This window comes from Macaca fascicularis, chromosome 20 (genome assembly GCF_037993035.2).
Source record: "Macaca fascicularis isolate 582-1 chromosome 20, T2T-MFA8v1.1".
NCBI classification, from domain to species: Eukaryota; Metazoa; Chordata; class Mammalia; order Primates; family Cercopithecidae; genus Macaca; species Macaca fascicularis.
This window is the reverse complement of record NC_088394.1, coordinates 27,658,299-27,682,372: the sequence shown is the minus strand read 5'-3', so window position 1 is coordinate 27,682,372 and position 24,074 is coordinate 27,658,299.

Here is a 24,074-nt window from a genome sequence, read left to right as displayed (position 1 = left end):
CTATTAAAAAATGCAGAAAAGGCCGGGCGCGGTGGCTCACGCCTGTAATCCCTGCACTTTGGGAGGCCAAGGCGGGCGGATCACGAGGTCAGCAGATCGAGACCATCCTGGCTAACACGGTGAAACCCCGTCTCTACTAAAATACAAAAAATTAGCCGGGCGCGGTGGCGGGCGCCTGTAGTCCCAGCTACTCCGGAGGCTGAGGCAGGAGAATGGCGCGAACCCGGGAGGCGGAGCTTGCAGTGAGCCGAGGTGGTGCCACTGCACTCCAGCCTGGGCGACAGAGTGAAGACTCCGCCTCAAAAAAAAAAAAAAAAAAAAAAAAAAAACAGAAAATTAGCCGGGTGCGGTGGCAGGCGCCTGTAGTCCCAGCTACTCAGGAGGCTGAGGCAGGAGAATGGCATGAACCCAGGAGGCGGAGCTTGCAGTGAGCCGAGATCGCGCCACTGCACTCCAGCCTGGGCGACAGAGCGAGACTCCATCTCAAAAAAAAAAAAAAAAAAAAAAAAAAAAAAAAAAAAAGGCCGGGCATGGTGGCCCGTGCCGGTAGTTCCAGCTACTCAGGAGGCTGAGGGAGGAGAATCACTTGTATCTGGGAGGCGGAGGTTGCAGTGAGTCGAGACAGTGCCACTGCACTCTAGCCTGGGTGACAGAGCAAGACTGTGTCTCAAAAACACAAACAGAAAAAAAGTTAACCAGGTGTGGTGCTATGCACCTATAGTCCCAGCTACTTGGGAGGCTGAGGCAGGAGGATCGCTTGAGCCTAAGAGATTGAGGTTGCAGTGAGCTGTGATCACACCACTGCACTCCAGCCTAGGCAGCAAAGTGAGACTCTGCCTCAAAAAGAAAAGAAGAAGAAGGAAAAAGAGGAAGAGAAAAAGAAGAAGAAAGAAGAAGAAGAAGAAAGAGAAGAAGGAGGAGCCAGGCATGGTGACTCACACCTGTAATCCCAGTTTAGGGAAGCTGAAGCAGGCAGATAGCTTGAGGCCAGGAGTTCAAGACCATCCTGGCCAACATGGTGAAACCCTGTCCCTACTAAATAAAAAAATTAGCCAGGCATGGTGGCACATGCCTGTGGTCACAGCTACTCAGGAGGCTGAGGCATAAGAATCGCTTGAACCCAGGAGGTGGAGTTTGCAGTAAGCTGAGATCTTACCATTGCACTCCAGCCTGGGCGACAAGAGACTCTATCTCAAAAAAAAAAAAAAAAAAAAAAAAAAGATAATAAAAATGAGCAGAAATAAATGCAACAGAGAATAAAAAACAATAGAGGAAGTAAGTAAAACCAAAATTTGGTTCTTTGAAAAAATCCATAGAATTGACGAACCTTTAGATGGACTGACCAAGAAAAACACAGGAGACTCAAACTGCAAAACAGGAGCAAAAGAGCAGACATCACTGCCAACATTAGATAAGTAAAATAATTATCAGGGAACACTGAATAGCTGTATGCCAACAAATGAGATGAAATGAACAAATTCTTAGGGGAATTTAACACCAAAATTAACTCAAGAAGAAATATAAAATCTAGGCCAGGCATGGTGGCTCACACCTGTAATCCCAGCACTTTGAGGGGCTAAGTCACATGGATCATCTGAGATCAGGAGTTCGAAACCAGCCTGACCAACATGGTGAAACCCCATCTCTACTAAAGATACAAAAAATTAGCCAGGCGAGTGGCGCACGCCTGTAATCCCAGCTGAGGCAAGAGAATCACTTGAACCAGGGAGGTGGAGGTTGCAGTAAGCTGAGATTGTGCCATTGCACTCCTGCCTGGATGACAGGGAGAGACTCCGTCAAAAATTAATAAATAAATAAATACAAAAATTAGCCGGATATGATGGCATGTGCCTGTAGTCCCTGCTACTCTGGAGACTGAGGCAGGAGAGTCACTTGAACCCAGGAGGCAGAGGTTGTAGTGAGCTGAGATTGCACCATAGCACTCCAGCCTGGGCAACAAGAGGGAAACTCCATCTCAGAAAAAAAGAAATATAAAATCTAAATTCGTCTATTATAAGTAAAGACTTGTGCTGTGTCATACAGGTTGGAGTGCAGTGGCACAATCTCAGCTCATGGCAACCTCCGCCTCCCGGGTTCAAGCGAATCTCGTGCCTCAGCCTCCCAAGTAGCTGGGATTACAGGTGCATGCCACCAGGCTCAGCTCATTTTTTTGTATTTTAGTAGAGATGGGGTTTCACCATGTTGGCCAGGCTGGTCTTGAACTTCTGATGTCAGCTGATCTGCCTGCCTTGTCCTCCCAACGTGCTGGGATTACAGGTGTGAACCACCTCGCCCAGTCCATTCTTTTGCATATAGATATCCAGTTGTCCCACTGCTATTGTTGAAAAGATTGTTCTTTCCCCATTAAATGGTCTTAGAACCCTTGTCAAAAATTAATTTTCCATATAGAAGAAGGTTTATTTCTGGGCTCTCTAATCTATTCCACTGGTCTAATATATGTGTCTATTTTTTTCTCTCTTTTTTTATTTTTGAGACGGAGTCTCACTCTGTTGCCCAGGCTGGAGTGGACTGGCATTATCTCGGCTCACTGCAACCTCTGCCTCCTAGGCTTGAGTGATCCTCCCACCTCAGCCTCCTGAGTAGCTGGGATTATAGCTTCAGGCCACCACACCTGGCTAATTTTTGTATTTTTTGTAAACACTGGGTTTCACCATGTTGCCCAGGTAGATTTTGAACTCCTGGGCTCAAGCAATCCACCCACCTCAGTCTCTCAAATTGTTGGGATTACAGGCGGCCTTGTATGTCTGTCTTTATGCCAGTACCACACTGTTTTGATTGTGGTAGCTTAGTAGTAAGTTTTGAAATCAGGAAATGAGAGTCCTCCTGGTTTCTTCTTTTTCTGCACACCTTTTTTTCCTCTTTTTTTGGCATCATTTAGGATGTCTTGTGATTCCACATAAATTTTAGGATGGGTTTTTCTTTTTTTTTTTTTTTTTTTTTTTTTTTTGAGACGGAGTCTCCCGCTGTGTCACCCAGGCTGGAGTGCAGTGGCGCGATCTCGGCTCACTGCAAGCTCCGCAAGCTCCGCCTCCCAGGTTCACGCCATTCTCCTGCCTCAGCCTCCGAGTAGCTGGGACTACAGGCGCCCGCCACCACGCCCGGCTAGTTTTTTTGTATTTTTAGTAGAGACGGGGTTTCACCCTGTTAGCCAGGATGGTCTCGATCTCCTGACCTCGTGATCCACCCGCCTCGGCCTCCCAAAGTGCTGGGATTACAGGCTTGAGCCACCGCGCCCGGCCTTAGGATGGGTTTTTCTATATCTGCAACAATATTAATACCATTTGGATTTTGATACAAATTGCATTGAAACTGTAGATTGCTCTGGGTAGTACTGTCATCTTAACAATATTAAATCTTACATTCAGGCCAGGCGCGGTGGCTCACACCTGTAATCCCAGCAGTTTGGGAGGCTGAGGCAGGCAGATCACTTGAGGTCAGGAGTTCAAGACCAGCCCTGCCAACATGGTAAAATCCTGTCTCTACTAAAAATACAAAAAAAAAAATTTAGCTGGGTGTGGTGCCACATGCCTGTAGTTCCCGCCAATCAGGAGGCTGAGGCAGGAGAATCACTTGAACCCAGGAGGCAGAGGTTGCAGTGAGCCGAGATTGCATCACTGCACTCTAGCCTGGGCGACAGAGCAAGACTCTGTCTCAAAAAACAAACAATAAATCTTACATTCTATGAACATAGGATATCTTTTTATTTATGTCTCTTTAATTTTTTGTAGTTTTCAGTTACAAATATTTTGTCTCATTGGTTACATTTATTCCTATTTGATTCCTTCTCGTGGCTTTTTTTTTTTTTTTTTTTTTGGAGATGGAATTTCACTCTTTTTGCCCAAGCTGGAGTGCAGTGGCACGATCTTGGCTCACTGCAACCTCCGCCTTCTGGGTTCAAGCGATTTTCCTGCCTCAGCCTCCCAAGTGGCTGGGATTACAGGCATCCACCTCCATGCCCAGCAAATTTTTTTTCTTTTTTTTTTTTTTGGAGACCTAGTTTTGCTCTTATTGCCCAGGCTGGAGTTGATCTCGGCTCACCGCAACCTCCGCCTCCCGGGTTCAAGCAATTATCTTGCCTTAGCCTTCCAAGTAGCTGGGATTACAGGCATGTACTACCACGCCCAGCTAATTTTATTTGTATTTTTAGTAGAGACAGAGTTTCTCCATGTTGGTCATGCTGCTCTCGAATTCCTGACCTCAGGTGACCCGCCCGCCTTGGCCTCCCAAAGTGCTGCGATTACAGGTGTGAGCCATCGTACCCGGCCGCTTGGTATTTTAAATAGAGTTGTTTTCTTAATTTCTCTTTGGGATTATTCAGCGTTACTGTAAAGAAACGCAACTGATTTTTGTGTGTTGACTTTGTATACTGCAACTTTGTTGAATTCATTTATTAGCTCTAATAGTTGTGTGTGTATATAAACCTTATGTTCTTATAAGATCATGTCATCTGCAAGTACAGATAATTTTACTTTTTCCTTTCCAATTCGGGTACTTTTTACTTATTTTTCTTGCTTAATTCCTCTGGCTAAAAATTCCAATACTATGTTAAATAGAAGTGGCCAAAGTGGTTGTTCTTGTTTTGTTCCTGATCTTAATGGGGAAAATTTTCAGTCTTTCATCATTGAATATGATGTTAACTCTGTTTTTCACGTATGGCCTTTACCATGTTGAGGAAAATTCTTCTAGTTCTAGTTTTATTTTGGGTCTGGTTCTCTCACCCAGGCCGGAGTGCAGTGGCCTGATAATGGCTCCCTGCAGCCTCCACCTCCTGGGTTCAAGCCATCCTCCCACCTCAGCCTCCCAAGTAGCTGGGACTACAGGCATGCACCACCATGCCCAGCTTAATTTTTGCTTTTGGTAGAGACATGGTTATGCCATGTTGCCAAGGCTGGTCTTGAACTCCTGAGCTCCAGCGATCCACCTGCCTCGGCCTCCCAAAGTACTAGGGTTACAGGCATGAGCCACTGTGCCCGGCTGAGTGTTTTTTTTAAATCTTGAAAGAGTATTGGATTTTGCCAAATACTTTTTCTGCATCAACTGAGACAATTATAAGTTTTTTCCCTTTATTCTATTAATGTGGTATATGACATTGATTAATTTTCATATGTTAAAATATCTTTGCATTCCAGGAATAAATCCAACTTGTTCATGGATAAAATACTTTTTTTTTTTCCTGAGACAGAGTCTTGCTCTCCAGCCCAGGCTGGAGTGCGGTGGCGCAACCTTGGCTCACTGCAACCCCCACCTCCTGGGTTCAGGCAGTTCTCCTGCCTCAGCCTCCTGAGTAGCTGGGATTTACAGGCATGTGCCACCATGCCCGGCTAATTTTTGTATTCTTTTTTTTTTTTTTTGAGACGGAGTCTCACTCTGTCGCCCAGGCTGGAGTGCAGTGGCGCGATCTCGGCTCACTGCAAGCGCCGCCTCCCGGGTTCACACCATTCTCCTGCCTCAGCCTCCTGAGTAGCTGGGACTACAGACGCCCGCCACCACACCCGGCTAATTTTTTGTATATTTAGTAGAGATGGGGTTTCACCGTGTTAGCCAGGATGAAACTGGCTAACACGGTCTCCTGACCTCGTGATCCGCCTGCCTTGGCCTCCCAAAGTGCTGAGATTACAGGTGTGAGCCACCGCGCCCCGCCCATTTTTTTGTATTCTTAATAGAGAGGGAGTTTTACCATGTTGGCCAGGCTGGTCTCAAACTCTTGACCTCATGATTCGCCCACCTCAGCATCCCAAAGTGCTGGGATTACAGGCATAAGCCACCACGCCCAGCCCCATAAAATCCTTTTAATATGCTGCTGAAATTGGTCCCCTATTATATATATATAAAATATATTTAAATATGTATTAAATATATAATATACAAATATATATTAAATATGTATAATATATAAATATATATATTTTTTGAGATGGAGTCTCACTCTGTCACCAGGCTGGAGTGCAGTGGCACGATCTCGGCTCACTGTAACCTCCGCCTTTCGGGTCCAAGTGATTCTCCTGCCTCAGTCTCCTGAGTAGGTGGGACTACAGGTGTGCGCCACCACGCCCAGCTACTTTTTGTACTTTTCGTAGATACGGGGTTTCACCATGTTGGCCAGATTGGTCTCGATCGCTTGACCTCGTGATCCGCCTGCCTCGGCCTCCCAAAGTGCTGAGATTACAGGCGAGAGCCACCGCGCCGGGCCGTATATATATATATTTTTTGAAACAGAGTCTCACTTGTTAACCCAGGCTGGAATGCAGTGGCACAATCTTGGCTCACTGCAACCTCCACCTCCCAGGTTCAAGCAATTTTGTATTTTCAGTAGAGATGGAGGTTCACCATGTTGCCCAGGCTGGTCTCAAACTCCTGACCTCAAGTGATCCACATGCCTAGGCCTCCCAAAGTGCTGGGGTTACAGGCGTAAGCCACTGGGGATATGTTTTAGTCCCCAGCAGGATCTGTTTTGGTCCAGTTTATGGAGGAGGAGGAAGGAGGAGAGTGAGGAGGAGGTGGAGGAGGAGAGAGGTCCCAAGGAGGCCTCCCATCAAGTTCCGTTCCCAAGGCAATGCTTCCCTGCTGATGCTCAGCCAGCAGTGAAAGAGTGCTGCACACCCAGCCACAAACACGAATGAAATCATGTTCTTCACTCCAGCATGGATGCAGCTGGAGGTCATTATCCTAAGCAAATTAACCCAGGAACAGAAAACCAAGGACTGCGTGTTCTTACTTATAAATGAGATCTAAACATTGAGTACCCATGGCCGGGCGCAGTGGCTCACACCTATGATCCCAGCACTTTGGGAGGCTGAGGCAGGCAGGTCATCTAGGTCAGGAGTTCAAGATCAGCCTGGCCAACATGGCGAAACTCTGTCTCTACAATAATACAAAAATTAGCCGGGCATGATGGCGGGTGCCTATAATCCCAGCTACTCGAGCGGCTGAGGCAGAAGAATCGCTTGAACCCGGGAGGTGGAGGTTGCAGTGAGCCGAGATTGCACGATTGCACTTCAGCCTGGGTGACAGAGCGCAACTCCATCTCAAAAAAAAAAAAAAAAATGAGTACACACATGGACATAAAGATGGGAACAATAGACACCAGGGCCTCCTAGAGTGGGGAAGGACAGTGGAGAGTAAGAATTGAAAAACTATTGGGTATTATGCTCACTACCTGGATGACAGGATCATTCATAGCCCAGACTTCAGCATCATGCAGTATACACGGGTAACGAAGCCCCACACGCCTCCCTGAATCTAAAATAAAAACTAGGAGACCAGGCTCAGTGGCTCACATCTATAATCCCAGCACTTTGGGAGGCCAAGGTGGGAGGATGGCTTGAGCCAAGGAGTTCGAGACCAGCCTTGGCAACATAGAGAGACCCCCACCTTTACAAAAAATTAGCAGGGTGTGGTGGAACGTGCTATAGCACCAGCTACTCAAGAGGCTGAGGTGGGAGGATTGCTTGAACCTGGAGGGGTGAGGCTGCAGTGAGCTGTGATCAAGCTACTGCACTCTAGCCTGGGCAACAAAGCAACACTCCATCTCAAAAAATAATAATAATATGGCCGGGCACGGTGGGTGGCTCATGCCTGTAACCTCAGCACTTTGGGAGGCCAAGGTGGCTGAATCACCTGAGCTCAGGAGTTCAAGACCAGCCTGGTCAACATGGCGAAACCCTGTCTCTACTAAAAATACAAAAATTAGCTGGGTATAGCAGCAGACGCCTGTAATCTTAGCTACTTGGGAGGCTGAGGCAGGAGAATCCCTGGAACCCGGGAGGCAGAGGTTGCATTGAGCCGAGATTGCACCACTGCACGCCAGCCTGAGCGACAGAGCAAGACTCTATCTCAAGAAAATAATAATTTTTAAAAATATATATTTTTTAAATGCAGCATGGCCTGCGAAGCGCAGAGCAACACAGCAAGACCCTCTTCTGGGTCACAGGTGAGACTTCCCCATGCACCCGTCAGACCTCAGGGTTCTCTCATCACTTTTCCCAAGCCCCCCACCTTTTTTTTTTTTTTTTTTTGAGACGGAGTCTCGCTCTGTAGCCCGGGCTGGAGTGCAGTGGCCGGATCTCAGCTCACTGCAAGCTCCGCCTCCTGGGTTCACGCCATTCTCCTGCCTCAGCCTCCCAAGTAGCTGGGACTACAGGCGCCCGCCACCTCGCCCGGCTAGTTTTTTGTATTTTTTAGTAGAGACGGGGTTTCACCGTGTTAGCCAGGATGGTCTCGATCTCCTGACCTCGTGATCCACCCATCTCAGCCTCCCAAAGTGCTGGGATTACATTTTTTTTTTTTTTTTTTTTTTGAGACTGAGTCTGGCTCTGTCACGCAGGCTGGAGTGCAGTGGCATGATCTTGGCTTACTGCAGCCTCCGCCTCCCAGATTCAAATGGTTCTCCTGCCTCAGCTTCCCTAGTAGCTAGGATTACAGGCGTGCATCACCACACCCAGCTAATTTTTTTTTTTTTTTTTTTGAGATGGAGTTTTGGTCTTGTTGCCCAGGCTAGAGTGCATTGGCACGATCTCGGCTCACCACAACCTCTGCCTCCCAGGTTCAAGTGATTCTCCTGCCTCAGCCCCCAGAGTAGATTGGATTACAGGCATGCGCCACCACACCCGGCTAGTTTTGTATTTTTAGTAGAGATGGGATTTCTCCATGTTGGTCAGGCTGGTCTCGAACTCCCAAACTCAGGTGATCTGCCCGCCTTGGCCTCCCAAAGTGCTGCCATTACGGGAGTGAGCCATCACTCCTGACTCTAATTTTTGTATTTTTAGTAGAGATGGGGTTTCGCCATATTGGCCAGGCTGGTCTCAAACTCCTGACCTCAGGTGATCCTCCCACCTTGGCCTCCCAAAGTGCTGGGATTACAGGTATGAGCTACCTCGCTCGACCTCCCCGAGCCTTTTAAAATAGAATCAAAGGCTCTATTTCTTCAACCCTCCTTTGTCCACAAGATGACAGTTCTTGGGAATAACCACTCCCAAGTTTTTAGGTTCTTCTCACTATTGCCCTCAACTTCCTCGTAACCCCAACCTCTCCCAGAATTGCTTGCATATGAGATAGAAGGTCTCAGACAAATGGATGGAAGTGTTTTGTTTTATTTTACTTTATTTTATTCTATTCTATTTTATTTTTTTGAGATGGAGTCTCACTTTGTCACCAGGCTGGAGTGCAGTGGCACAATCTCGGCTCACTGCAACCTCTGCCTCCCAGATTCAAGCGATTCTCCTGCCTCAGCCTCCCAAGTAGCTGGGACTACAGGTGCGTGCCACCACACCCAGCTAATTTTCTGTATTTTTAGTAGAGACTGGTTTTCACCATGTTGGCCAGGATGGTCTCCATCTCTTGACCTCATGGTCTGCCCATCTCAGCCTCCCAAAGTGCTGGGATTACAGGCGTGAGCCACCGCACCCAGCCAGGAAGTTTCTATTAATAATAGTCCATCTGGGCCGGGCGCGGTGGCTCAAGCCTGTAATCCCAGCACTTTGGGAGGCCGAGGCGGGCGGATCACAAGGTCAGGAGATCGAGACCACAGTGAAACCCCGTCTCTACTAAAAATACAAAAAATTAGCCGGGCGCGGTGGTGGGCGCCTGTAGTCCCAGCTACTCAGGAGGCTGAGGCAGGAGAATGGCGGGAACCCGGGAGGCGGAGCTTGCAGTGAGCCGAGATCGCGCCACTGCACTCCAGCCTGGGCAACAGCGTGAGACTCCGTCTCAAAAAAATAATAATAATAATAATAATAATAATAATAATAGTCCATCTGGCTGGGCATGGTAGCTCATGCCTGTAATCCCAATACTTTGGGAGGCTGAGGCAGGTGAATCACCTGAGGTCGGGAGTTTGAGACCAGCCTAACATGGAGAAACCCCGTCTCTACTAAAAATACAAAATTAGCCGGGCATGGTGGCGCGTGCTTGTTGTAATCCCAGCTACTCGGGATGCTGAGGCATGAAAATGCTTGAATCTGGGAGGCAGAGGTTGCAGTGAGCCGAGATCGCGCCACTGCACTCTATCCTGGGCGATGGAGTGAGACTCCATCTCAAAATAATAATAATTGTTCTTGGTTCTTCCTTGTATAAATGGTGTTCCATGACAGGTGGTGGCTGGTTCATCCCACAACTCCATCTCTGAGAGCCTTTCCAGAGGTAACCATTGGATTTACGATTAATCTAAACACTTTATCCATTCTTCTCATTTTGACACGCAGAATATTAAGAAGAAATATATTCAACAGTTGAGATTTAATAAAATTGATCATTTTTACTGCTTCAACAAGGACATTCTGAAATGAAACTGCGGCCAGGTGTGGTGGCTCAAACCTAGAATCTCAACACTTTGAGAGGCCAAGGTGGGAAGATCGCTTGAGCCCAGGAGTTCAAGACAAGCCAGGGCAACATAGTGAGGCCCTCATCTTCACAATAAATAAATAAATAAATAAATAAACATTACACGGGCATGGTGGTACACACCTGTAGTCCCAGCTACTTGAGAGGCTGAGGTGGGAGGATTACTTGAGCCCAGGAGTTCGAGGCTGCAGTGAACCCAGATTATGTCACTGCACTCCAGCCTAGGCGACAGAGCAAGACCCTCTCTCAAAATAATAAAGAAAGAAAGAGAGAGAGAAACAAAACTTGCCTTTCCTTTTTTTTTTTTTTTTACCGTGAGCACGTACTAGTGCCAGTTTTCTATCTGTTGCCTCCCAGCTCCAAATCCTTTCATTGCCCCATTTGCTACCAGATGTGGAACTGGCAAACATTTCTTCTTTGCCAGTAGAGGGCGCCTGAGGGACGCTACAGGAGGAAGGGGCTTGTCCTAGTTCCTCCTCTCTCCCATCCTCCCCCCACCCCCCACCCCCCCACGCGGTGGCAGGCATCCCTGCACCGGACACACAGTGGCATTCAACTTCCTGCCTGCCGGCCGCAGGGCCTGGTTCCCAGCCTGTCAACCTTGGCACCCCAGCACCCCAGTGGGAGGGGTTTCTGCTTGTGATCCCCTGGCCACCAGCCTTGACCAGCTGGTTGCGGACCAGCTGTGACCTGTGGCAACCCAGCCAACCTCACCATCCAGTGGGCTGCAGCCACCTCTCTCCAGTGAGGTCTGAGCCCCAGCCTTAAGGAGGCTACCCCCTTCCAGGTTTGTTCTTTCTCTGGGCTCTCTCCCTCACCCTTTAGGTATTTTTTTGGTGGTTGTTGTTGTTTGTGTGTGTGTGTTTTGTTTTTGTTTTGTTTTTTTTTTGAGACAGAGTCTCCCTCTGTCACCCAGGCTGGAGTGCAGTGGCGTGATCTCGGCTCACTGCAACCTCTGCCTCCTGGGTTCAAGCGATTCTCCTGCCTCACCCTCCGGGGTAGCTGGGACTACAGGTGCATGCCACCACACCCAGCTAATTTTTATATTTTTAGGAGAGTCCGGGGTAGCTGGGACTACAGGTGCATGCCACCACACCCAGCTAATTTTTATATTTTTAGGAGAGACAGAGTTTCACTATGTTGGCCAGGCTGGTCTCGAACTCCTGACCTCGTTCATGATCTGCCTGTCTCAGCCTCCCAAAGTGCTGGGATTATAGGCGTGAGCCACCGCGCCCGGCCCTATGGGTGTTTTTTAGAGTTCTCTTTGATTCACACTTAGTTGCAATCCCCTGTAAATAGTTCATTGTTCTTCTGTTAAAACTTCCCTGTTTAAATGACTCTGGTTTCCGCCTTGTGACTGGATCCCGATCGATGCAGCATTAGTACAAGAGGGGTGCCTGGAGATAGATCCACAAGGATAGCATTTGGGGACTGGTATATCCATGCCCTTGGGTTTGAGCTTTGCTTGAGCTCCAAGGGAATGGGAACTGGACGTTAGTAATCTGTGATGTGTTGTGGCATCGAGTTAATCAGACTGTCGCCTACGGCTTGTCTTTATGAAGTACCAACTCCAGCACATGCCCCGGGAACCCAAGTGGCTGCTGTACTTGACTGTGATGTCAATAACGATGACTGTAAGGGCCATGGCGTGGGATGGATTATTCTCAGTGCACTGCGTCACTTCTAGAAAGAAAACCAGAAGCTTGGCTGGGCATGGTGGCTCACGCCTGTAATCCCAGCACTTGGGAAGGCGAAGGCAGGTGGATCACGAGGTCAGGAGAGCAAGACCATCCTAGCCAACATGGTGAAACCCTATCTCTACTAAAAAATTAACTGGGTGTGGTGGCACACACCTGTAATCCCAGCTACTCGGGAGGCTGAGGCAGGAGAATTGCTTGAACCTGGGAGGCGGAAGTTGCAGTGAGCCGAGATTGCACCGTTGCCCTCCAGCCTGGTGACAGAGCAAGACTCCGTCGCACCAAAAAAGAAAAAAAAAAACCGACAAACTTGGGTCCTTAAACTCTCAGCGCATGTCACAATCTGGGAACCAGGAATATTCGCAGGTAAGCCCTGAAAATATCGATTATTTCTTGTAGCCAAAAGACTGATTTTGCTGAAAGTGGAAAACAAAAACGTAATTGTGTGGAGGAATCCTGCTTCCAAGATGGAGAAACAGACAATTTCCCCTCCCAGGGAGAAGTAAAACTGTCTTTTTTCACAGAGGACACAATCATCTATGTGTAGAATATCCGATGAAAGCTACAAAAATGTTCCAAGAACTGATAAGTGATTTTAGAAAGGGAGTAGAATACAAATCAATATACTGTTTCTAAAATATATGTGGGCTAGGCTGGGCACGGTGGCTCACGCCTGTAATGCCAGCATTTTGGGAGGCCAAGGCAGGAGGATCACTTGAGGTCAGGAGTTCGAGACCAGCCTGGCCAACATGGTGAAACCCAGTCTCTACTAAAAATATAAAAATTAGCTTGGCGTGGTGGCGGGCACCTGTAATGCCAGCTACTCAGGAGACTGAGGTGGGAGAATCGCTTGAACCGTGGAGGCAGAAGTTTCAGTGAGCAGAGATCGCACCACTGCACTCCAGCTAGGGCAACACAGCAAGACTTCGTCTTGGGGGAAAAAAAAAGGCACTTAAGAGAATGAAAAGCCATAAATTGGGAGAGAATCTTTGCAATAATAAGTAACAAAAACAATAATAATATCTGGGCCGGGCAGAGTGGCTCACACCTATAATCCCAGCACTTTGGGAGGCCAAGGCAGGCGGATCACAAGGTCAAGAGTTTGAGACCAGCCTGGCCAACATGATGAAACCCTGTCTCTACTAAAAATATAAAATGTAGCCGGACATGGTGGACACACCTGTGATCCCAGCTACTCGGGAGGCTGAAGCAGGAGAATTGCTTGTACCCGGGAGGCGGAGGTTGCAGTGAACAGAGATTGCGCCACTGCACTCCAGCCTGAACGACAAGCGAGACTCCATCTCAAAAAAAAAAAAAAAAAAAGCCTATGGTTATTAACTGTATGATTCATCAGTAGGTACTTTGCAGACATTTTTGAATCTGTCATAAGATATTGAACCAGTACTGTCAATTGTGAACTTCATTTGCTTGTGTGGACTTAAATGTGATTAGTTCCATAAATTTTTGTTAGAAATACAAGCTGAATATTCTTTTTTTTTTTTTTTTTTTTGAAATGGAGTCTCGCTTTGTCGCCCAGGCTGGAGTGCGGTGGTGCAATCTCGGCTCACTGCAAGCTCCGCCTCCTGGGTTCACGCCATTCTCCTGCCTCAGCCTCCCGAGTAGCTGGGACTACAGGCGTCTGCCACCACGCCTGGCTAATTTTTTGTATTTTTAGTAGAGACGGGGTTTCACCGTGTTAGCCAGGATGGTCTCGATCTCCTGACCTCGTGATCCACCCGCCTTGGCCTCCCAAAGTGCTGGGATTACAGGTGTGAGCCACTGCGCCCGGCTACAAGCTGAATATTCTGACTTGCGGTGCCATACAGCAGTTTGATGTTTTGGCCGTGCTAAATTTTATGTTTTTGTTTTGTTTTGTTTTTTGAGACAGAGTCTCACTCTGTCACCCAGGTTGGAGTGCAGTTGTGTGATCTTGGCTCACTGCAACCTCTGCCTTTCATGCTCAGGCGACCCTTGCACCTCAGCCTCCTAAGTAACTGGGACTACAGGCATGTGCCACCATGCCTGGCTAGTTTTTGCATTTTTTTTTGCCGAGACAGGGTTTTGCCATGTTGCCTGGGCTGGTCTTGAACTCCTGGGCTCAAGCAATCTGTCTGTGTCGGCCTCCCAAAGTGCTAAGGTTATACATGTGAGCCACCACACACAGCCATACGGTTTTTAACTCTGGGCTGAGATTGAAAATTTTTTTCGTTTTCTTTTTTTTTGTTTGTTTGTTTGTTTTTTTGAGACTGAGTCTCATTCTGTCACCCAGGCTAGAGTGCAGTGGTGCACTCCAGCCTGGCTCACTGCAATCTCTGCCTCCTGGGTTCAAGGGATTTTCCTGCCTCAGCCTCCCAAGTAGCTGGGATTACAGGCGCCCACCACCACACCCGGCTAATTTTTTTTGTATTTTTAGTAAAGACGGGGTTTCACTGTGTTGGCCAGGCTGGGAACTCCTGACCTCAGGTAATCCACCCGCTTCGGCCTCCCAGATTGCTGGTATTACAGACGTGAGCCACTGCACCCGGCCTGAAATTTTTCTAAATAAGAACCAGGCCAGGTGCAGTGGCTCATGCCTGTAATACCAGCACTTTCTGAGGCCGAGATGGGCAGATCACTTGAGGACCATACTGGCTAATATGGTGAAACTGCGTCTCTACTAAAAATACAAAAAATTAGCTGGGCGTGGTGGCATGTGCCTGTTGTCCCAGCTACTCCAGAGGCTTAGGCAGGAGAATCGCTTGAACCCGGGAGGCGGAAGTTGCAGTGAGCCTAGATCATGCCACTGCACTCCAGCCTGGGCAACAGAGTGAGACTCCGTCTCAGAAAAAAAAAAGAACCACACATAACCACTGCTATCAAACACTGAGAGGCTTTGGTAGCTAGCTTTTGAAGCAGGCTTGATAATATCTCTTAATAATTCAACCTAAAATTATAAGGCAAAACAGGACTTATATGTTTAACATATGCTGCTGTAAAGTAACTTTGTTGATGGTATATTGTTTGAATAACAAGCGATGTCAAGCTGCCTTACATACAGACCATCATATCAAAAGTTAAAGAGCAAGATGTCTGGCCGGGCGCGGTGGCTCAAGCCTGTAATCCCAGCACTTTGGGAGGCCAAGGCGGGCGGATCACAAGGTCAGGAGATCGAGACCACAGTGAAACCCCGTCTCTACTAAAAATACAAAAAATTAGCCGGGCACAGTGGCGGGCGCCTGTAGTCCCAGCTACTCAGGAGGCTGAGGCAGGAGAATGGCGGGAACCCGGGAGGCGGAGCTTGCAGTGAGCCGAGATCACGCCACTGCACTCCAGCCTGGGCAACAGTGTGAGACTCCGTCTCAAAAAAAAAAAAAAAAAAAAAAAAAAAAAAAAAAGAGCAAGATGTCCATTCCCACATGAATTTTCAGGAGCTACATTTCCAATCTCAAACTGTAGTTCCAGCAGCATTTTTAGGACTTCAGTGAAATTGAGACACATCTCAAGTGATTAAACCACAATGTAGTGACATGCTAAAAGGCAAATATCAAGAGAAAAAGTCAATCCAAACAGAATTTTTTTTTGTTTTTGAGACAGGGTTTTGCTCTGGTGCCCAGGCCGGAGTGCAATGGCACGATCTCAGCTCACTGCAACCTCTGCCTCCCAAGTTCGAATGACTCTTGTGCCTCAAGTCGCTGGAATTACAGGCACATGCCCCCATGCCTGGCTAATTTTTTTGTATTTTCAGTAGAGAGGGGAGTTTTGCCATGTTGCCTAGGCTGGTCTGGGACTCCTGGCCTCAAGCGATCCACCTACCTTGGCCTCTCAAAGTACTGGGATTAAGTGAGCCACTGCACCTGGCCAGAATCCAAATAGAATTCTATAAATGCCTTTCAAATGATGAATGTGCTCGTGACATCATATGCTTGTGGATTGCTATCTGTATTTGGCAATACCTATCTGCAGGAAAAACTATTTTTGCCAAATCTCATTACAGATTAGAATTAACAGGTAAATATTTGTCATGGATTTTGATGATAAGGAACACTGACTTTGTTCTTTTTTTGTTTTGTTTTTTGAGATAGATTCTCACTCTGTCACCCAGGCTGGAGTACAGTGGTGTGATCTCGGCTCACTGCCACCTCTGCCTCCTGAGTTCAGGCAATTCTCGTGCCTCAGCCTCCCCAGCAGCTGGGATTACAGGCATGCGCCACCATGTCTGGGTAATTTTTGTATTTTTAGTAGAGACTGGGTTTTGCCATGTTGGTCAGGCTGGTCTCAAACTCCTGGCCTCAAGTGATCTGCCCGCCTTGACCTCCCAAAATGCTGGGATTACAGGTGTGAGCCACCACGCCTGGCCTGGGAACACTAACTTTGAACCGCAATTAAGCAAAATGTTATACACACACAAAAAGAATTCAATTCTTCTCTTTACTAGACCTCTATTTAAATATTATACTCAATTATTATACGTCTAATTTCAACAATAAAAAAATGTGTTTTCTCTCGCTATGGAAATTACCTACATAATATACGAATTTTTTTTTTGAGACAGCGTCTTGCTCGGTCGCCCAGGCTAGAGTGCAATGGCGTGATCTCGGCTCACTGCAACCTCTACCTCCCAGGTTCAAGCGATTCTCCTGCCTCAGCCTCCCGAGTTGCTGGGACTACAGGTGCCTGCCACCACACCCAGCTAACTTTTATTTTTATATATATATATATATATATTTTTTTTTTTTTTTTGAGATGGAGTCTCGCTCTGTCGCCCAGGCTGGAGTGCAGTGGCCGGATCTCAGCTCACTGCAAGCTCCGCCTCCCGGGTTTGCGCCATTCTCCTGCCTCAGCCTCCCGAGTAGCTGGGACTACAGGCGCCCGCCACTTCGCCCGGCTAGTTTTTTGTATTTTTTTAGTAGAGACGGGGTTTCACCGTGTTAGCCAGGATGGTCTCGATCTCCTGACCTCGTGATCCGCCCGTCTCGGCCTCCCAAAGTGCTGGGATTACAGGCTTGAGCCACCGCGCCCGGCCTATATTTTTAATAGAGATGGGTTTTCACCTTGTTGGCCAGGATGGTCTCGATCTCTTGACCTCATGATCCGCCCTCCTCAGCCTCCCAAAGTGCTGGGATTACAGGCGTGAGCCACTGCACCTGGCCATAATATACTAATATTTATCTGTTGTCGTACGACACCTAAAATACTTACTATTTGGCCCTTTACAAAAAACATTTGCCAACCCCTGCTCTAGAAAATGCAAATTGGGTCGGGCATGGTGGCTCACACCTGTAATCCCAGCACTTTGGGAGGCTGAGGCGGGCAGATCACCTGAGGTCAGGAGTTCTAAAGTAGCCTGGCCAACGTGGTGAAACCCCGTCTCTACTAAAAATACCAAAATTACCTGGGTGTGGTAGTGGGTGTCTGTAATCCCAGCTACTCAGGAGGCTGAGGCAGGAGAATTGTTTGAACCCGGGAGGCGGAGGTTGCAGTGAGCTGAGACTGCGCCATTGCACTCCAGCCTGGGTGACAAGAGCGAAACTCTGTCTCGAAAAGAAAGAAAAAGAAAATACAGGCCGGGCGCGGTGGCTCAAGCCTGTAATCCCAGCACTTTGGGAGGCCGAGACGGGCAGATCACGAGGTCAGGAAATCGAGACCAGCCTGGCTAACACGGTGAAACCCCGTCTCTGGCCGGGCGCGGTGGCTCAAGCCTGTAATCCCAGCACTTTGGGAGGCCGAGACGGGCGGATCACGAGGTCAGGAGATCGAGACCATCCTGGCTAACACGGTGAAACCCCGGCTCTACTAAAAAATACAAAAAAAAAAAAACTAGCCGGGCGAGGTGGCGGGCGCCTGTAGTCCCAGCTACTCGGGAGGCTGAGGCAGGAGAATGGCGTAAACCCGGGAGGCGGAGCTTGCAGTGAGCCGAGATCGCGCCACTGCACTCCAGCCTGGGTGACAGAGCCAGACTCCGTCTCAAAAAAAAAAAAGAAACCCCGTCTCTACCAAAAAAAATACAAAAAACTAGCCGGGCGAGGTGGCGGGCGCCTGTAGTCCCAGCTACTCGGGAGGCTGAGGCAGGAGAATGGCGTAGACCCCGGAGGCGGAGTTTGCAGTGAGCTGAGATCCGGCCACTGCACTCCAGCCTGGGCGACAGAGCAAGACTCCGTCTCAAAAAAAAAAAAAAAAAAAAAAAAAAGAAAAAGAAAATACAAATCAACTTATGGTGACAGAAAGCAGATCAGTGGTTTCTTGGGTGTGAGGGGTCAAGGAGGGGCAGGTGGGAGAGATTACAGTCACAAGGAGACTTCTGGGTGATGCATACATTCACTATCATGATTGTGGTAATGACTTCACAGGTATAAATGTAAAATATATGTCAAAACATCAAATTCTGCCTGGACACAGTGGCTTATGCCTGTAATCACAGCACTTTGGGAGGCTGTGGCAGGAAGATTTGCTTGAGGCCAGGAGTTTGAGACTAGCTTGGGTAATATTGTGAGACCATGTCTTTACCAAAAAAAGTTTTTTTTTTTTTAATTAGCTGGGCATGGTTGTGCACACTTGTAGTCCTAGCAACTCTGAAGGCTGAGGCGGGAGGATGGCTTGAGCCCAGGAGTCCGAGGCTGCAGTGAGCTATAATTGCACCAGTGCACTCCAGCCTGAGCAACGGAGCAAGACCTTGTCCAAAAAAAAAAAAAAAAAAAAAAAAAAGCTGGGCACAGTGGCTCACACCTGTAATCCCAGCACTTTGGGAGGCTGAGGCAGGTAGATCACCTGAGGTCAGGAGTTCGAGACCAGCCTGGCCAACATGGTGAAACCCCATCTCTACTAAGAATCCAAAAATTAGCCAGGTGTGGTAGCATGCACCTGTAATCCCAGCTACTCAGGAGGCTGAGGGAAGAGAATTGCTTGAGCCCGGGAGGCGGAGGTTGCAGTGAGCCAAGATCACACCACTGTACTCCTGCCTGGTTGATAGAGCGAGACTCCGTCTCAAGAAAAAAAAAAAAACAAAAAACCTTGCTCTAGTAGCCAAAAACCTAAGTTGAGTTGCCACAATGAAGAGTCATAGTGTCTCGCCCAGATTTTAGACCTAAGTCAGCATAGATCCAGAGGAGTCACTTAATTGGAGAGAAGATTGGTTCTCCCTGAGAGAGGAACTATGCCCTGTTTACTAGAGTGTGCATCAGGGAGAAGAAAATACCCAGACCTTTTGAGGATTCCTAGACATTGGCTCTGAATTAATGCCAATTTCTGAGGGTCCAACATGCCACTGTGGCTCATCACTAAAAGTAGGGGCTTAAAGACAGATGGTCAGGTGCTAGACGGAGTCTTAGCTCAGCCCCAACTCACACCAACTCACAGAGGGCTCAGTTGTTCTATGGTCCCACCCTGTGGTTATTTCCAAATTTCTGAGAGTATAATAGGAATAACCATCAATGGCAACTGACAAATCCCACACTGGCTCTCCCACCCCTGGAGTGAGAGAATCATGGTGGAAAGGGCTAAGGGAAAGTCCCTGGAACTTCCACTTCCTGTCAAGACAGTTAACCAGAGGACCGGGTGCGGTAGCTCACGCCTGTAATCCCATCGCTTTGGGAGGCCAAGGCGGGCGGATCACGAGGTCAGGAGTTCAAGACCATCCTGGCTAACACAGTGAAACCCCCGTCTCTACTAAAAATACAAAAATTAGCCGGGCGTGGTGGCGGGCGCCTGTAGTCCCAGCTACTCGGGAGGCTGAGGCAGGAGAGTGGCGTGAACTTGGGAGGCGGAGGTTGCAGTGAGCCGAGATCATGCCACTGCACTCCAGTCTGGGTGACACAGCAAGACTCTGTCTCAAAAATAAATAAATAAATAAAAATAAAGTTAACCAGAAACATTATCACATCCCCGGAGAATTGCAGAGACTAGTGCCACCCCCAAAGACTTGAAAGGGGCCAGGTGGGGTGGCTCAGGCCTATAATCCTAGCACTTTGGGAGGCCAAGGCAGGTGGATCACCTGAGGTCAGGAGTTCGAGACCAGCCTGGCTAACATGGTGAAACCCCATCTCTACTAAAAGTACAAAAATTAGCCGAGTGTGGTGGCAGGCACCTGTAATCCCAGCTACTCAGGATGCTGAAGCAGGAGAATCACTTGAACCTGGGAGGTGGAGGCTTCGGTGAGCTGAGATTGTACCACTGTACTCCAGCCTGGGTGAAAGGGTGAAACTCTGTCTCAAAAAAAAAAAAAAAAAAGACTTGAATGGGCAGGGGTTTGGCATATGCTGGTTGGACGGATCTTAGAGAATGACTGTGGACTATGGGAAACTCATTTAGATGGTGACTCCAATTGCAGCTGCTGCCTCACATGTGGTATCTTTAGACAGCAAAAGAAATCAGCATGAGCCCTAGTGTGGTGCAATGACTTATTAAAGACTCAGTTAAGGCCAGATGTGGTGGCTCACGCCTGTAATCCCAGCACTTTGGGAGGCCAAATCACTTGAGGTCAGATGTTTGAGAACAGCCTGGCCAACATGTAAAACCCCATCTCCACTAAAAATACAAAAATTAGCCGGGCGTGGTGGCGCATGCCTGTAATACCAGCTACTCTGGAGGCTGAGGCAGGAGAATCACTTGAATCTGGGAGGTGAAGGTTGCAGTGAGCCGAGATCATGCCACTGCCCACGCAGTTAAGAAATCACTTTAGAGACCACACCCCAGAAAGAATGGTTTGGGTTTTTTTCCCATACAGAGCCTGGGATTTTTTTTTTTTTTTTTTTGAGACGGAGTCTCGCTCTGTCGCCCAGGCTGGAGTGCAGTGGCCGGATCTCAGCTCACTGCAAGCTCCGCCTCCCGGGTTTACGCCATTCTCCTGCCTCAGCCTCCCGAGTAGCTGGGACTACAGGCGCCTGCCACCTCGCCCAGCTAGTTTTTTGTATTTTTTAGTAGAGACGGGGTTTCACCGTGTTAGCCAGGCTGGTCTCGATCTCCTGACCTCGTGATCCGCCCGTCTCGGCCTCCCAAAGTGCTGGGATTACAGGCTTGAGCCACCGCGCCCGGCCTGGGATTGTTTTTTTATAGCATGCACACTACTATCTCTTTTTTTTTTTTTTTTCTTGAGACAGGGTCTCACTCTTGTTGCCCAGTCTAGAGGGCAATGGCACGATCTCGGCTCACTGCAATCTCTGCCTCCCGGGTTCAAGCGATACTGCTGCCTCAGCCTCCCAAGTAGTTGGGATTACAGGCATGTGCCACCACGCCTGGCTAATTTTGTATTTGAGTAGAGACAGGGTTTCTCCATGTTGGTCAGGCTGGTCTCGAACTCCTCACCTGGGGTGATGCGCCCGCCTTGGCCTCTCAAAGCGCTGGAATTACAAGTGTGAGCCACCGTGCCTGGCCAACACTGCTGTCTTAATGAGAGACCATTATGTAGTGCTTTTTCCCTTACAGCCAGAATACAAGTCAGAATCAAGGAGAGAGATTAGATCTCATTCTTCTGTTTTTTTGTTTTTGTTTTTGTTTTTTGAGATGGAGTCTCTGTTGCCCAGGCTGGAGTGCAGTGGCACGATCTCGGCTCACTGCAAGCTCTGCCTCCCGGGTTCATGCCATTCTCCTGCCTCAGCCTCCCGAGTAGCTGGGACTACAGGCGCCCACCACCTCGCCCGGCTAATTTTTTGTATTTTTAGTAGAGATGGGGTTTCACCATGTTAGCCAGGATGGTCTCAATCTCCTGACCTCGTGATCCGCCCACCTTGGCCTCCCAAAGTGCTGGGATTGTAGGTGTGAGCCACCACGCCTAACTTTTTTTTTTTGTTTGAGACAGACTCTCACTCTGTCGCCCAGGCTGGAGTGCAGTAGCTCATGCAACCTCCACCTTCCAGGTTCAAGCAATTCTTGTGCCTTAGCCTCCCAAGTAGCTGACCGCCACGCCTGGCTAATTTTTTTTTTTTTTAAGACGGAGTCTCTGTCACCAGGATGGAGTGCAGTGGTGCGATCTTGGCTCACTGCAATCTCTGCCTCCCAGGTTCATGTGATTCTTGTGCCTCAGCCTCCCGAGTAGCTGGGTTTACAGGCACACGCCACCACACCCAGCTAATTTTTTTTTTTTTTTGTACTTTTAATAGAGACGGGGTTTCACCATGTTGGCCAGGATGGTCTTGATCTCCTGACCTCGTGATCCGCCCACCTCCCAAAGTGCTGGAATTACAGGTATAAGCCACCGCACCCAGCCTTTTTTTTTTTTTTTTGAAACGGAGTTTCATTCTTGTCCCCCCGGCTGGAGTGCAATGGCACAATCTCAGCTCATCGCAACCTCTGCCTCCTGGGTTCAAGTGATTCTCCTGCCTCAGCCTCCCAAGTAGCTGGGATTACAGGCTTGTGCCACCATGCCCGGCTAATTTTTACATATTTTTTAATAGAGACGGGGTTTCTCCATGTTGGTCAGGCTGGTCTCGAACTCCCGACCTCAGGTGATCCACCTGCCTCGGCCTCCCAAAGTGCTGGGATTACAGGTGTGAGTCACCATGCCTGGACTTTTTTTTTTTTTTTTTTTGAGGTGGGAGTTTCGTTCTTGTCACCCAGGCTGGAGTGCAGTGGTGCGATCTCGGCTCACTGCAACCTCCACCTCCCGGGTTTAAGCGATTCTCCTGCCTCAGCCTCCTGAGTAGCTGGGATTACAGGCACCCGCCACCACACCTGGCTGATTTTTATATTTTTAGTAATGAGGGGGTTTCACCATGTGGGCCAGGCTGGTCTCAAACGCCTGACCTCAAGTGATCCACCCACCTCGGCCTCCCAAAGTGCTGGGATGGCAGGTGTGAGCCACCACGCCCAGCCCTCTTTTAGTTATTTTTAAATGTACAATAAATTATTGTTGGCTGTAGTCACCCTGTTGTGCTATCAAGTAATTTTTTTAATCTTTTTTTTTTTTTGACAGGGTCTGTCTGTGTTACCCAGGCTGGAGTGCAGTGGTGTGATCTCTGCTCACTGCAGGCTTGACCTCCCAGCAGACTCAAGCAATCCTCCTGCCTCATCCTCCCGAGTAGCTGGGACTACAGGCGTGCACCACCACACCCAGCTAAGATCTTTTTTAAAATGCTTAATCCAGAAGTCATTACAAACAAATACTAGATCTTATTTATTCTATCTAACTATATTTCTGTATGCATTAACCATTCTGCCTTCCCCTCCTCCACTACCCTTCCCAATCTCTGGTAACCATCCTTCTACTCTCTGTCTCCAGGAGTTCAACTGGTTTTCATTTTTGGCTCCCACAAATAAGTGAAAACTTTTGAAGCTTGTTTCTGTGTCCAGCTTATTAGCATCATGACCTCGAGTTCCATTCATGTTGTCACAAATGACAAGATCTCATTCTTTTTTATGGCTGAATAGTACTCCATTACATATATGTACCACATTTTCTTTATGCATTCATCTGTTTTTTTTTGTTTTTGTTTTGTTTTGTTTTTGTTTTGAGATGGAGTCTCCACCTGTCGCACAGGCTGGAGTGCAGTGGCATGATCTCAGCTCACTGCAACCTCCGTCCACCTCCCAGGCTCAAGTGATTTCTCCTGCCTCAGCCTCCCAAGTAGCTGGGATTACGGGCGCCCGCCACCAGGCCCGGCTAATTTTTGTATTTTTAGTAGAGATGGGGTTTCACCATGTTGGCCAGGCTGGTCTTGAACTCCTTACCTCAAGTGATCCACCTGCCTCAGCCTCCCAAAATGCTGGGATTACAGGCGTGAGCCACTGCGCCTAGACAATTTTTATTTTTATTTTTTTTTTTGAGACAGAGTCTTGCTCTGTCGCCCAGGCTGGAGTGCAGTGGCGCAGTCTCGACTCACTGCAAGCTCTGCTTCCCGGGTTCATGCCATTCTCCTGCCTCAGCCTCCTGAATAGCTGGGACTACAGGCGCCCACCACCATGCCCAGCTAATTTTTTGGTATTTTTAGTAGAGACGGGGTTTCACCATGTTAGACAGGATGGTCTCAATCTCCTGACCTCGTGATCTGCCCGCCTCAGCCTCCCAAAGTGCTGGGATTACAGGCATGAGCCACCGCACCCAGCAAAATT